Source organism: Dufourea novaeangliae, unplaced genomic scaffold, assembly GCF_001272555.1.
Source record: "Dufourea novaeangliae isolate 0120121106 unplaced genomic scaffold, ASM127255v1 scaffold162, whole genome shotgun sequence".
NCBI lineage: Eukaryota > Metazoa > Arthropoda > Insecta > Hymenoptera > Halictidae > Dufourea > Dufourea novaeangliae.
In genome coordinates, this window is record NW_015374046.1 from 1497880 (window position 1) to 1511152 (window position 13273).

Genomic DNA, 13273 nt, shown 5'->3' on the forward strand with positions numbered 1-13273 from the left:
TTAATGCAGGAGTGAACTAAACACCGTGGGTTCCGAATGATTCATGCGGTTCAGATATATTACCAGGTTAAACAAAAATAAGAAAAATATAATCGAAGATATTAAATAAAAGATTACATAAAAGATTTGAAACACATTTGGTTTACATTTGGAAACAAAAATTCAATGAAGACTTCAACAAATAATTCAAACGTATTTTTTTAATTGTTTTATTAGGTTTGTAACATATCATGATTTATAAATAATTCAAATTTTATATTTACTCTTTGATGATTCATACATGAGACTATAGAGTGTAATGACCAGAATAACAAACTCACGAGTAGACACATTTAAATAGGAATTGTTTTCAAACTAGGAAATAAATTTATCATAATATAGAGTTAGTTAACCAGTATAATACCTCCGCCTGTATTCTTAATAGGCAATGACCTATAATGCGTAATTTACTCAACGCTGCGAAATTAGCATATTTTCTAGTTCATTCTCGTAAGAGTCGGTTGGTTCAATTACGATCAGGTGGACAAGTGGGTATCACATTAAGAGAACATGAAATGATCAACCCTTTATAGGTCGGTTATTTTCGGCGCCACGCAACAAAGTGCGTTAGTTATTTCTGCACCACCGTCAGACTCGTAAAATTATCTTGTCAGCTGATCTGAAACGCCGTGTGTACCACAAAGATACGATTCACCATTGTTTCAATTGCGATATTTAATATTTATGTTAATTACGATATTATAATTTTGTTGAATTAAATTAAGAATTTCAGAACTAATTCGCAGCTATACTTTTACGATTTTGTAATCGTAAGCATTCGTGGGAGGAACATGAATTCAGAAACGAAGTTAGAGTTTACAATTACTCAAGTATAATATAAGTAAATTCTATTTTAAAAAATGTTTCAAAATACAAGGTAACACAAAAAAAGAATTTTCTTAAAATTGTTTTAAAAGGTGAGATAAATGTTGTTAAAGAAACTATGACAACTAATGAATATTTAGTTTGTCAAAAATAATGATGCATCTCTTATGTTCGTAAATCAATGCACGAATGCCACCAAGTTCAATACTTAATCCCAATGTATACTAAACCGTGACTTTATTATTGTAATTTAAGTAAATAAATTCAGCAATAATAATAATAATATTCAGAAAACCTGTGCTGTAAAATTCTTTACCGAAAATACATTTATAGAAGAATTACTATGTATTTTATTAAAATATTATTAGCCTGCTCTTTCATAACAAATCCATCAAAACTTCTGTACTCACAAAATATTTGCAATAATGAGAATAGTCATTGGCGTTAACGGTCGCCGACAATCTAAAGAAAATTATCGTTGGAAATCGCTGGAAATGTGTATTCAGAAATCACAGAAGACTTTAAAGTAGACTATAACACATTTTTGAGTCATTTATGGAAACTTAGTATTGTTTCGAAGCTGAATGAATTATTATTACGATTTGCGTATAGAGAAATAGTAATTATTTTTCCACCAAGGCTCGAACATATGTACTAAATGATTTATGAGTCGACTTACCTGGAAGCATACAATTATTTACTCAATGAAAATAATAAATGCCAAAGGACTCGACATATCTAGGAATAAGGAAATACTAAATTATTTTTTCACAGTGTTTTCTGTCACAGACAAGGAACGATTATCTTAGTTTGATGACGACAACAACAACAACAACCACAACAATGACGATGATGATGATGATGATGATGATGATGATGATGATGATGATGATGATGATGATGATGATGATGATGATGATGATGATGATGATGATGATGATGATGATGATGATGATGATGATGACCGAAAACGATGATGACGACGACGATCCTAACGATAATAATGATGACAATGATCGGGAAAAGTAATCATCATTTGTCAGCGGTGAATGCCGGGTGCCATGAAGGTTCACGGGCTACCATAAAATACTCGTTCTCAAGATCGGAGAGGATAGTTCCTCCTTCGACTTCACTAAGTCTAGAACATTTCTTCCTGATATACATTCTATATCCCGGGAATACTGAATTACGTACGGATTGAAGTTTCGTCGTTCGAACGGAGTTAGTGATATCGTTGAATGTTTAAGTAATTATTAAAAATAAAATTTGCAACTTTACGGCAAATATGAGAAATACTTTTGTTATAAATGAGTATCAGGTGATTTTATATTGTTTTGTTTGTGTTTCTGTGTGGTTCGTCTTTAAACTGTTAAACGGGTGAGTTCTTTACAATTACAAATAATTTTTGAAAATTAAATTCTAAACTCTAGATTGTGCGACTATAGGTTATTCAAGCAATACTTACCGAAAATACGTATGAGTCATTCCACACCAAATCTTTTTGCACGTAATCTCAAGGGTGTTGTTCAAAATGATATATGTTGTAGTTCACGTAAAATTAGGGGGGGGGGGTTAAGGCATCATTTTGCTAACATCGTATTTGTTTAAAAAATACACACCCTCAAAGTTCGTAACTTTTGCCTATTTTCGTGAAACCGAGGAGTATTTATGAATTTTTATCTTGGAAACTGTTCATCGAATTGAGTTCATTCTTTCTTTATTTTAATCAAGAAGGTTTGGTCTATTCGAACAAATTTTGTTTAAATTGCAATATCATTTCTATAACAGGAAATTATAAACAAACTTTTCTTTTGTAAATTTGACCATGACTTAAACCTCCCCAAATTTCACGTGGACTACAACATTATTTTCATTTTGAACAAAATCCCTGACATCGAGTGCAAAAAGTGATCGATTCGGCGTGGAATAAGCCATATACGTATATGTATGGATATATTTATTCAAATTATTTCGAAAGCCGCGATACTTTATGTATTAAGTTACAGACAAAACCAAGCGTTAACTTTGAAATAATCTGTGCAGTTCCTTCCAACTATTTGAAACAAGCAAACAAATTGATTAAGCTGTTAAATGACAAGGTGTATAACTAAAGTATACATTATATAAATTTTCGATGATAATTTTAGAATTTCAAATATGGACTTTTACTAGAATGTAATAAAAGTATTAATATGAGAAAAAATAAACGAATTAGTCGATGATATTATATCACGCACTCGTATCGACAAGTCACGTATTCGTATTCGTTCACTCGCAAACAATCGTATTCGAATATTTGTATCGACAACATTCATTCGCAAACACTCGTTTCGACAAGAGGCATTCGGACTCGAACACTTATTTGTATTAGAACACTCGTATTCGAGCAGTCTTTCGGACTCAACTATTCGTTGCAAGTCTCGTATCAATAAGTCACGATTACAAACTCATGATTCATCAGCTCTACCGGCCGAGCAATTATCTTGTTTATTCTCACCTAGAGAATACTGAAACAGTTGCCTAATATTAATCTGGTGGGCAACAGTCGCAACTGTACACGTACCCCGTCGGTCGAGCCTGGAATTTACAACTACAGGCGGATTCGAAAGAGAATCCGCGCGGACGGACGCGACACGAAGTTTCATTAAAATCGGAGGGGGACACTTCCGTGTCTTCCCTTGTGAGTAAAAAATTTGTCCTTATATTAAAACATTTAAATAATAACATAGAACTAGAATCAGATGAATTGGTGTAATATATATTTCTATATTTTGTAATAAATTGGAGTAAGCATAATTCGAAAAACTTACCGGTGATAGTTTCGGCGTCCTTTGTGGTCGTCGGAGAAGGTGTAAGAGGATACGATATTCTATTTCTGGGAGATCTGAGAGCCAAAAGGGTGGCCCTTGCTGTAGGCGATACTTTAAGTGCGGTGGCTTTCGATCGAATCGACGCCTCGGGCCCCTTCGGAGCCGCATCCTCCACGGCGGCCAGCTTGGACGCTGTGGCGACGAGAGATATCGCCTCACCTTCCTTCATCGGCAGCCATACATGCACAGCAAATAGATTATATTATTTATTTTTACATATTTTAATTACTTAACGGAGAAGCCGTTATTCCACGGATACGCTTGGTGGAAGGTAGGGTAACTGGGGTTGTAAGATAAGTTCGCCCCGTTTCTGAAAGATGAAAACGTGACATTGTATCGTTTAATTCGTTAAGAAATTCAGGCAGTCAGGTACCATGTATCATTTTAAAGGTTAGATTTCAGTGATTATTTCCGTAAAAGTATTTCGCAATCGGTAGCATTTACAGTTTCTTCTCAAATTGTTTAAACGTCACAGAATAAAAAACATTTTCGGCACATAATGCTTTTGTATTACCGAAAAGATAGAAACGCATCACAAACGTGTAAAAAAATATGTACAGTATACGAAGTCGATGCTATAGATGACTCAACCTGCAGAAAGTGGTTTCGAAAATTTGAAAATGGAAATTTTTATTTGAAAGATGCCTTTCGTCCTGGACGTCCTGTCGCAACTGATTCGGATAAACTCAAGGCATTAATCGATAGTAACCGCCATATAACAACAAAAATATTGGTCGTGCATTAAATATATCTGCCATGATTGTTTCAAAACATCTAAACGAACTTGGGCTGATTAAAAAGCTCGATACTTGGATATCGCATCAATTGACTGAAAAGAACTTAATAAATCGGATTTCTGTGTGCGATTCGCTACTGAAACGCAATAAAGAGAACTATCTTTAAAAAGACCGATCACTGGAGATGAAAAATGGGTCTGATATGGGCTGCATTTGGATACAATGGTAAGACTCCGATAATGTGGTTTCCACCAAAAGCTAATGCTGAAAAATACCAATAAAAATAAATAATTCTCTGGACTCTCCTGAACAAAATGATGTATCATAAATTATGTGAATGCACAAATCAGTTTGCGCAAATTATTTGAGCGTGTAAACGGGGCTTAACAGTTTGACCACGTTCGAGCAACTGATAATGTACAACATCCTTAATATTCCACCAAATTCAAAATAACACCCTTTTAACACGAATGTTGGGTATCGCAGTCGATGTTGACGGTTCGCGAGTTCATTCCACGATTTTCTTGAAGTTATAAAAAAATCTACTTTCATCGCCGGTTACAATTTTGGGTAAAAAAAACCTTTCTTTTGAACTTGGTCAGCAAAAACATAGCTGTATAACATCCTCTGTCTTTGTTATCCGGGATGGGTTCATGCGAAATCCATCGGCCTAGCTTCAGAATGTTTCAGGAAATGGAAATCGAATGATAGATAACCAACGTACTCTCCAAACATCACACCATTTGATTTCCATCACTCCCGGCCAATGCAGCATGGCCACTTTGACTCGCACTTTCGAAATTGAAACAAAAGTCGAAAAATGGGTTGATGACTTTGTCGCCTTAAAGGACGAAGTATTTTTTTGTCGCGGTATCCGTATATTGCCTGAGAGATGGCAGAAAAATAGTAGATTCCAAAAATATGTACTTCGATTAAAATTATTAGACTATTCCTTTTATATTAAACAATATATTTTCGAACAAAACCGCGAGAACTTATTTATACGCCTAATATTTTTATTGGTTAGCGTCACTACTTACAATTAGTGACTACGCTCCAGGCAGATACAAGGACAAAACGTTATTGAAATGTGCACAAGAACAAACTGAGTCTATTGATAAAGAAAAGTGTACACATATGGTCGCTTTCAGTGATCCGTGTTCGGTTGGCGGGTTTACGGATATATTCATATCTACACATTGCGTTAAAGAATAAAATTCCAACAGAGGCTCCAATTAGCAACGGAATTGCAAATGCCAATTAAATAAAGTTATTTCGAATTAATTTCAGGAACTTAGTGTTTGTTTTATTATCATTGCTTGTGTGTCACATAAATCTTACCTATTTTAGATATGGAAATCAGGACAGAAATTAAAAATAAAGTAAATACTGTATTATTCTTCGTTGAAGTTTCTATTCGTTTGTATTATGCACGATGGATTACACTATAAATACGCGAAATTAACAGTGTGAAATTCATATTTGGTTTAAAATAATATTAATTTCCATCAATCAAAAGTTAAATGCGAATTGTAACTTCCGCGTTGTGTAGTAGTTACATAAAATTGAAAACTTTAACTGAAGTTATTTAGTTTTACTGAAGTAAAAGAAATTATATTTAATACATATTAGAGTATAATATTGTGTATAATACATATTTTTTAAAATTCGTATGTTTCCTTTGATTTTACTATTAAAGAAATGTTTCTAATTTGAATGATTATTTTAACGTAACTCAACAAGAATTAATAACGATTAAATTCTGGTTAACTTAATGTTAAGTGTTAAATAGAGTTACAAATACCGCAGGTATTTGTACCTAACTAAATGATGAAAATGTTTAATTATGCTTTTATTAATTGCTTCTGTATTTCTATCGATTTCAATGACGTGGTGCAAAAATGGAAATATCCAGTGAATTAAAATTAATTACGCTTCGAGATAATAATATTATAGATTAATACTGTGCAAAATGCTTCTCGAAATTTTTCTAGACAGTTTATCGTCGACATGTTATCAGACCATGATAAGAAAGAAGTGAACAAATATCAGCCACAGTTCCTGCAACGCTATGACGGTACTAAGTACTTAAGACGTAATTGTACTGATTCATCTTTCACTCAGAAGCACTTCCGATTATACTTTGACCAAAGCTATGTATGTATATTACAAGCCGGGGCTGCGAATAACACGAGTACAGGTATTTGCGAGTATTTACCAACAAAATACAGTTTATCAATTTATTAGTAAGGTATACGGACGGATCTGACGCTATGTCAAAGAGCTTCTCGGAAAATTTAAAAGTAGGACGAACCTGATGCGATATCAGGGAGCTTCTGAGGGTGGAAGCACGTGCGGGCGAATTTGACTTTAAGGTCAGAGAGCTACAGGAGGGTAAAACTTCGTGAACGAAATAAAAAAATAGGCGTCGTCTGATTTTTGAAAAAATCAGGGACATTATAGTTATCGGACTACATATCATGGAATTTTTTCAGGTTCTTAAATTAAAAATTCAAGTCGTGAAACATAAAAAACGCGAAAAAATGATAGAAAATGCCGTTTTCGTACTGAAGCATATGCAGAATTATATGCCATTTTTACAGTAAGTAGATATTGTTATTACTATTGTCCTGGAACTATTTCAGATTTTTTGGTCTGGTGCGCCATAGTTAAAAAAATTAAAAACTCATTTTGTCGACGTTTTTTCCCGTAAAAAGGAATCTTGTACAGTAATGTTTCGATGAGTGCGTCACTCGGGTTCACTTCGGAGCATTCATGGCAAGGCGGAAAGGTTTCCAGCCCCTCATAAATTTATTTTTTTTTTCACGAAGCCGAGCCTCTGCTGAGCTTCTGGTTACTCTGTTTTGATTGGTTCCAGAAGGGGACCCCTCCAGTGATGGAAATAACGCCGTTGTTCGTGTCGCATTTATCGGGGAATTACTGTACTTTCAATTTTTTCTATTTTCTTCATTAAATTATTTTATCATACAATCGTAAATATTTATACATTCAGCACAACAACATAGGAATTACAGAAAACAAATAAACTCAATCAATTGAAACCACGTCGTGCGCGTTTCATTCTCAATTCTAAATTATCGACCATTTTCTCAACAACCCCGGGAGCGTAGCGAGTCAAATGTCGGACTCGTAATCGCTGCGAACTTTTTGAACGTACATGGTGCCCTTCTCGAGCTAATTTTTTTTTGGTTTAATAATTATATATTTTTTTCAGTTCCTAACTATATGACAATGATTAATATGTATTAAAAAATATTGTAACCTAAAATATACGTACAAATTATTTTAAAGCGCTTTTTTGATACAGTTTGATATATTAATATGACGTAAAAAATATTGAACAATACCGTAATTGACAGAATACTTGACAAGAGAAACGGTGGCATGAAAAGCGCTTCTAAATCATTTGTACGTATATTTCAGGTTAAAATATTTTTTAAATATTCTTAAAACATTTATAAATACATATTAATTATTGTCATATAGTTAGGAACTGAAAAAATATATAATTAGTACAGAAAAAAAATTAGCTCGAGGAGGGTACGAACCTACGTTCAAAAATTTCGCAGCTGTTATGAGTCCGACACTCCGTGCGTGTAATACTGACGGGCAAATTGGGCTTCTGCTAGGGGAAAAAGCAATGTAGGGGTACGGATCTCCTACCTTTTGCATTAGCATAAATTTCACTAACTCTGAGACGAAGTGGAGATCGTTTGCTTTGTGTATTTAACTATCGAACTACATTTTATTAATTTAATTACCTTAATCTTAAAAACTAAATATAAATAGTGCACTTTTCTAAACATTTAACATTTTGAACACTGCTCTTGACATTGTGGGACTAACAAGACCATTAAATACTTTTGTTCCCGAATCATATTTTTAGTATGTTTCCAACATTCCTATATTTTATATTGCCAAATAAATATCAAAATTTAGCAGGATAGATTAGGTTTATGTGAAACTATTCAATTCTAAAACACTTGAAATTTTGTCGGCGGACAAATTGTAATAAACCAATTGATACTAGCTCATAATTTTCCATGATCCTCTAATGCTGTTACAATAAACTGTATATTTGAAAAAGGTAGTAGAATATCTAAGTGAAAGATTATTTCAATAGAGCCGGTTTTAGAGTACTTCGAAAAATGTTTGCAAGCAAAGAAAACTTACAAAGCCAAATGTAGATGTGTAACATTCACCAGGGGACTGCGAAAATGTAGTTTGCTTCGACCCCAAACCACGTTGAAAAACGCCATCGTAAGTCAATTCAGCGTTATCTTTCTCGCAACTGGAATTTTGAGATTTCAAAATGCGCCTAGCGGAATTCCGTCTAGCTTCCGCGAATGCAATCCCTCTGAGTATCATCTCATAGAAAACGATCACGAACTATCACCTCAAAGAATATTTTCCACTACAGAAGTACCGATCTACCGACATAAAAATCCGCCTTTGGTGTCGATTTGTGGTTATTATTTTTTCACTCGCGTAATCAAATACTGTTTCAATAACTGACAACAACACCGGAAATGGGACAATTTTCACACGAATTTCTGTCTCTAAAATGAAACGCTCTGTTTGCTTGTGATTTGTCGTCTGTAAAACTCTAGTAATGAGATACTCCAATAATAATTTTAAATCAAGTACACAAAACACAAAATTATATATTATTGTGTTTGCAGAGGTATACCAGATGTTGGCAATATTTTTTCGGCGAAAACCGTTTTTTTTTTCTTTTTATAAAACGAGAGTGTAAGATTACTTTATTATTGCAAAATCTTCTAGTTGTCAATTGAACTTTATCTAACTTTAGACAGATATCGTTTAATTGCAACCTCTCGAATAAATATCAAGAAGAAATGCGAACACAGATATTCCGAAACGTTCGAACGAACAACTGATTCACTTCTGAACAACTTATCGATCCCTACGAATCAGACTATCTTTTTCTCAGTGTTATCATTTAATATATGCTGATAACAATTGTGCAGACATATTAAAAATTCTCTGAACTTTATTCTTTAATATGTCATTTGTTAAAGATAATTATAATTAAATATACTTCATACCTAATTTCATAAAATTAACTAATTTCGAAGTATTAAACTTTAATTTAAATATCAAATTAGTATTAAAATGAAAAAGAAAATTGAAAAAATATTTAATAAATAATTAATGCAATCACAGAAGATTGTACGTAAATGTGAACAAATATTATAAAAAATTTATGAATAGTAACATTTATTTAAAAAGAAATATGACACGAATCTCTTAGAATATGAGGCTAGAGGATGGAGAAACCTACAAACAGAAATGGAAAGGTGTAATTAAAAAGCTGTATCAAAGCAATTAAACTTGTAGTCGGATCTACCCAATAATTAAAAAATAATATACAACAGACGATTGACTTTGTTCCTCCTTTTCCTGAAGACTGTACTATCCCAATTACAAGACGAGTATCCATATCAAGATTAAAATAATATTCTCCCATATGATGCAACAGCTTGGTTACTAATTTTTTTGTAGCCCATTTTACATTCAATTGGTTGTTGTAAATGAAAACTTTCTGCTTGATTAAAAGGTACGAAATCCATTTTTCTTAATGATTTATAACATTTTGTTATTGTGATTTGTTTTTTTTGTAGAAAAAATTATGCTATTGTATTGAATTTCCTTTAATATGAGTTAATTTTTATTTGCAAAATAATTCTTAATTTATCTATTATTAATTAATTAATTATGTAAGTACTCAAGTTCTTGTAAATGATTATAATATAAGATACATATATAGGTTAATATACTTTAGAGGAACTTAATATTGAAAATGGAACAAATGCATACAATCAGAGAATAGACTGCATAACTATAAAAAAAATGTTACTATAAAAAATGTATAAAATAGTAACTATAAATGACTTCCGTCAGAACATAGAGAAAATTAATTACAAACTCACCGTGACGTAGTATGTAATTTTTGGTTTCCTCTAGGGAAACCACAATGATCACCAAAAATAGACACTGTATAAATTCTGTAAACACAAGAAGAATCATATAATTATGCAAACAAACTCATTTAAAAAATGTTTAAAAGTATAGAAATTATATGCTGTACTACTACAATTATAGAAACAATAATATTATTCAATTGCTTTATACAAAATTTATATAACATTTAAAATATATAAGGCTAATGACAAGAAATTTTTCTAACAAGCACTGATAGCTTTAAGTTAAATACAAATCGCTTAATTATATAAGTCATTGAGAGTATTTCATAGATTTAAATCTTATTATTTAGATTAGAATCTTTAGATCTAAGTGATTAGATCTCCAGTAAAGAATGCATACATTACAACTTATAACATTGATAGTGTAAAAATAAAGATCTATAACATTAATATCATAACAGACAATAACAATAATAAATAACATTGGTATGAAAAATATATGCAATATTGTAATATATATAACAAAATAAAATTATGCACTTTTTTAATATGAAAGTAAAACATATCCTAAGAAAGATTCTGTACATATTTTAATATTTTATATTATGACGAATTACATATCTGTTTAAGAATCAAAAGTAGGTAATGTTTAAAACTAATAACATTTTACAAAAGTGTTAAAAATATATTTATTGTTGTAAACTAAATGAAAATGAAATATATAGTATTTAAGCAATATATGCATTAGTTCTGTTAACAATAAAGTGAATTTATCATATCATTCTATATTTGTGATACGTAAGATTATAATACAAATCATTATAATATTATTAGAACTAGTACATTATTTTGTGCAGTTTTGATAGTAACATAACATTCAGAACTAAGTACCTATGAAACTAAACTCAATGAAACTGTATCACATTAGAAAATTTAACCAGATCATTATCCAAAACCATGTTTCCTTCTAATATTAGAATTAAAACCAAAATAATATGAATGAAACTCACAACATATTTAAGAAAAGTGATTAATATTAATATATAAAAAGGTATTTCAAAGAAAGGTTAACCTAATAAAGGTTACAGTTACCTCTTGCCTGTTACAATACACTATTTAGACATAAGAATCGAAATATCTTTCCATTAAAACAAAATTTAAGAAATGACAAGATACATATGATTAGAAAAAAGTTCATGATTTTCTTTATTACACGAGGAAATGAAATTCGAGGACAATGTATCGATTAAGTTGTCCGCAGTAACCTTTCGAAACAAGGTTAAAAACAATGATCACAATTTTTACATTGATTTATATTTTACAATGTTTTTCATAGGTCTTTGTCAAAGTTTCATTCGGAAAATGTTAGAGAGAAAAACGAAAACACATTAGAAAGACAAGGAAATAGAACATAAAACACGAAGATCTGACTCACCTGTCTTACCGACATTTTCTGCGTGTGTCACATAATTGTTAATTCTCTAGGATTTCAGTGTGTTATCGTAAAATATTATTCACATTTGCCGCGATGATACAATCAGAACATTTGTTTAAAGAATTATTTTGCGAAGAAAATTCGGGCGTCCATGACGGCCCGAAGCTGCCCGAAGCTGCGAAGGCGATCATATACCGGGTGATGAAAATTATTTGAATTTACGTTATATGGAATGATGTACAACTATCTATAATCACGGAAGAATTTTCGTCTTAGTGTTTATTTCTTACTGTATACATTCAAAGTTTTATATCATATGTTTATAGCCATAAAAATAATTATACGACTATACATTTGAAGTATTAGAAACTATATATACTTTTTAAACTTTATTATCCATTAATTTCATTGTGTTCAATCTTTTATTATAATTCTACGTCACATTCTGTTAATATTTACTTTAAATTATTTATAATTAGTTAAATACCCAGTCAGTCAAACCATGCAAAGCCACATTTTGTCCAATGCCTGAAAAAAATGGAACTTCAAATGGACTTGCGCAAACCTAGTTCCGGTTTGCCCTCAATTTGACATAGGTCATGTTGTAAGACCTTCTGCCAATTTGCTTTACCATTTTGTCAGTCGGTGTTGCCTGCAAAACCCAAGTCAAATGCCGAAATAGATGACTATGATTTTTTGAAACAATTGTCATTTATTGCTGGTAATTTGCTCGAAACGTGTACACAACTGGTTATCAGGATAGTACAAAAAACTTAAACTGTTTTACATTCTTTTATTATATTTGTATTAATCATAATTTTATTCAATTAGTACACAGAGAGTAAATAACTAATATACTATGTGTCACTCCTTTAAGTTTCTATAATTGGTGACTAAGTAGTTACGATTTAAGTTTGTTCAATTGTTATCTATAAAAAGTCGTAATTCAGTTGTACGATATAATAAATATATTTTACATATTGTATAATGTTAATCATTTCTTTCTATACAATGATGTAACGTCTGATAAATATTTACATGAAGAATTTAATCATTAGTAGATGTAGAAAAATTAAGGCAAATGTTATAGGTAATTTTGATACATCATTCATAAATATTATGAATATACATGTATACATTTTTATAATTCCTAAAATTTTTCGACAATATAACTTGACGACATAAATAAGTAATAGTAGAATAACTTACGATAAATAATTAAGTTTAACTCTGATAACTTGAGAATCACAGACAAAAATTAAATAATTGCAACTTTTTACATATACAGCAAATGCAGCAAATTGGGCATGCGCAAACCTTGTTCCGGTTTTGCCAACAATTTGACATAGGCGTCGTGTTGCAAGACTTGCTGCTAATTTACTGCCAATTTGCTTTTAC

The 13273-nt window shown here is 31.5% G+C and overlaps 1 protein-coding gene across 1 annotated transcript in view; it reads right to left on the reverse strand.

Annotated features, from left to right (window-relative positions):
- The window catches only part of LOC107189798 (trafficking kinesin-binding protein milt), a 46923-nt gene extending 43031 nt beyond the window's left edge, over positions 1-3892 (reverse strand). The window contains exon 1 of the mRNA XM_015578463.1: positions 3675-3892. The gene's annotated coding sequence lies outside the window, so the exon portion shown is untranslated. The remainder of the gene's footprint in view (positions 1-3674) is intronic.
- Positions 3893-13273: the final 9381 nt, after the last annotated feature.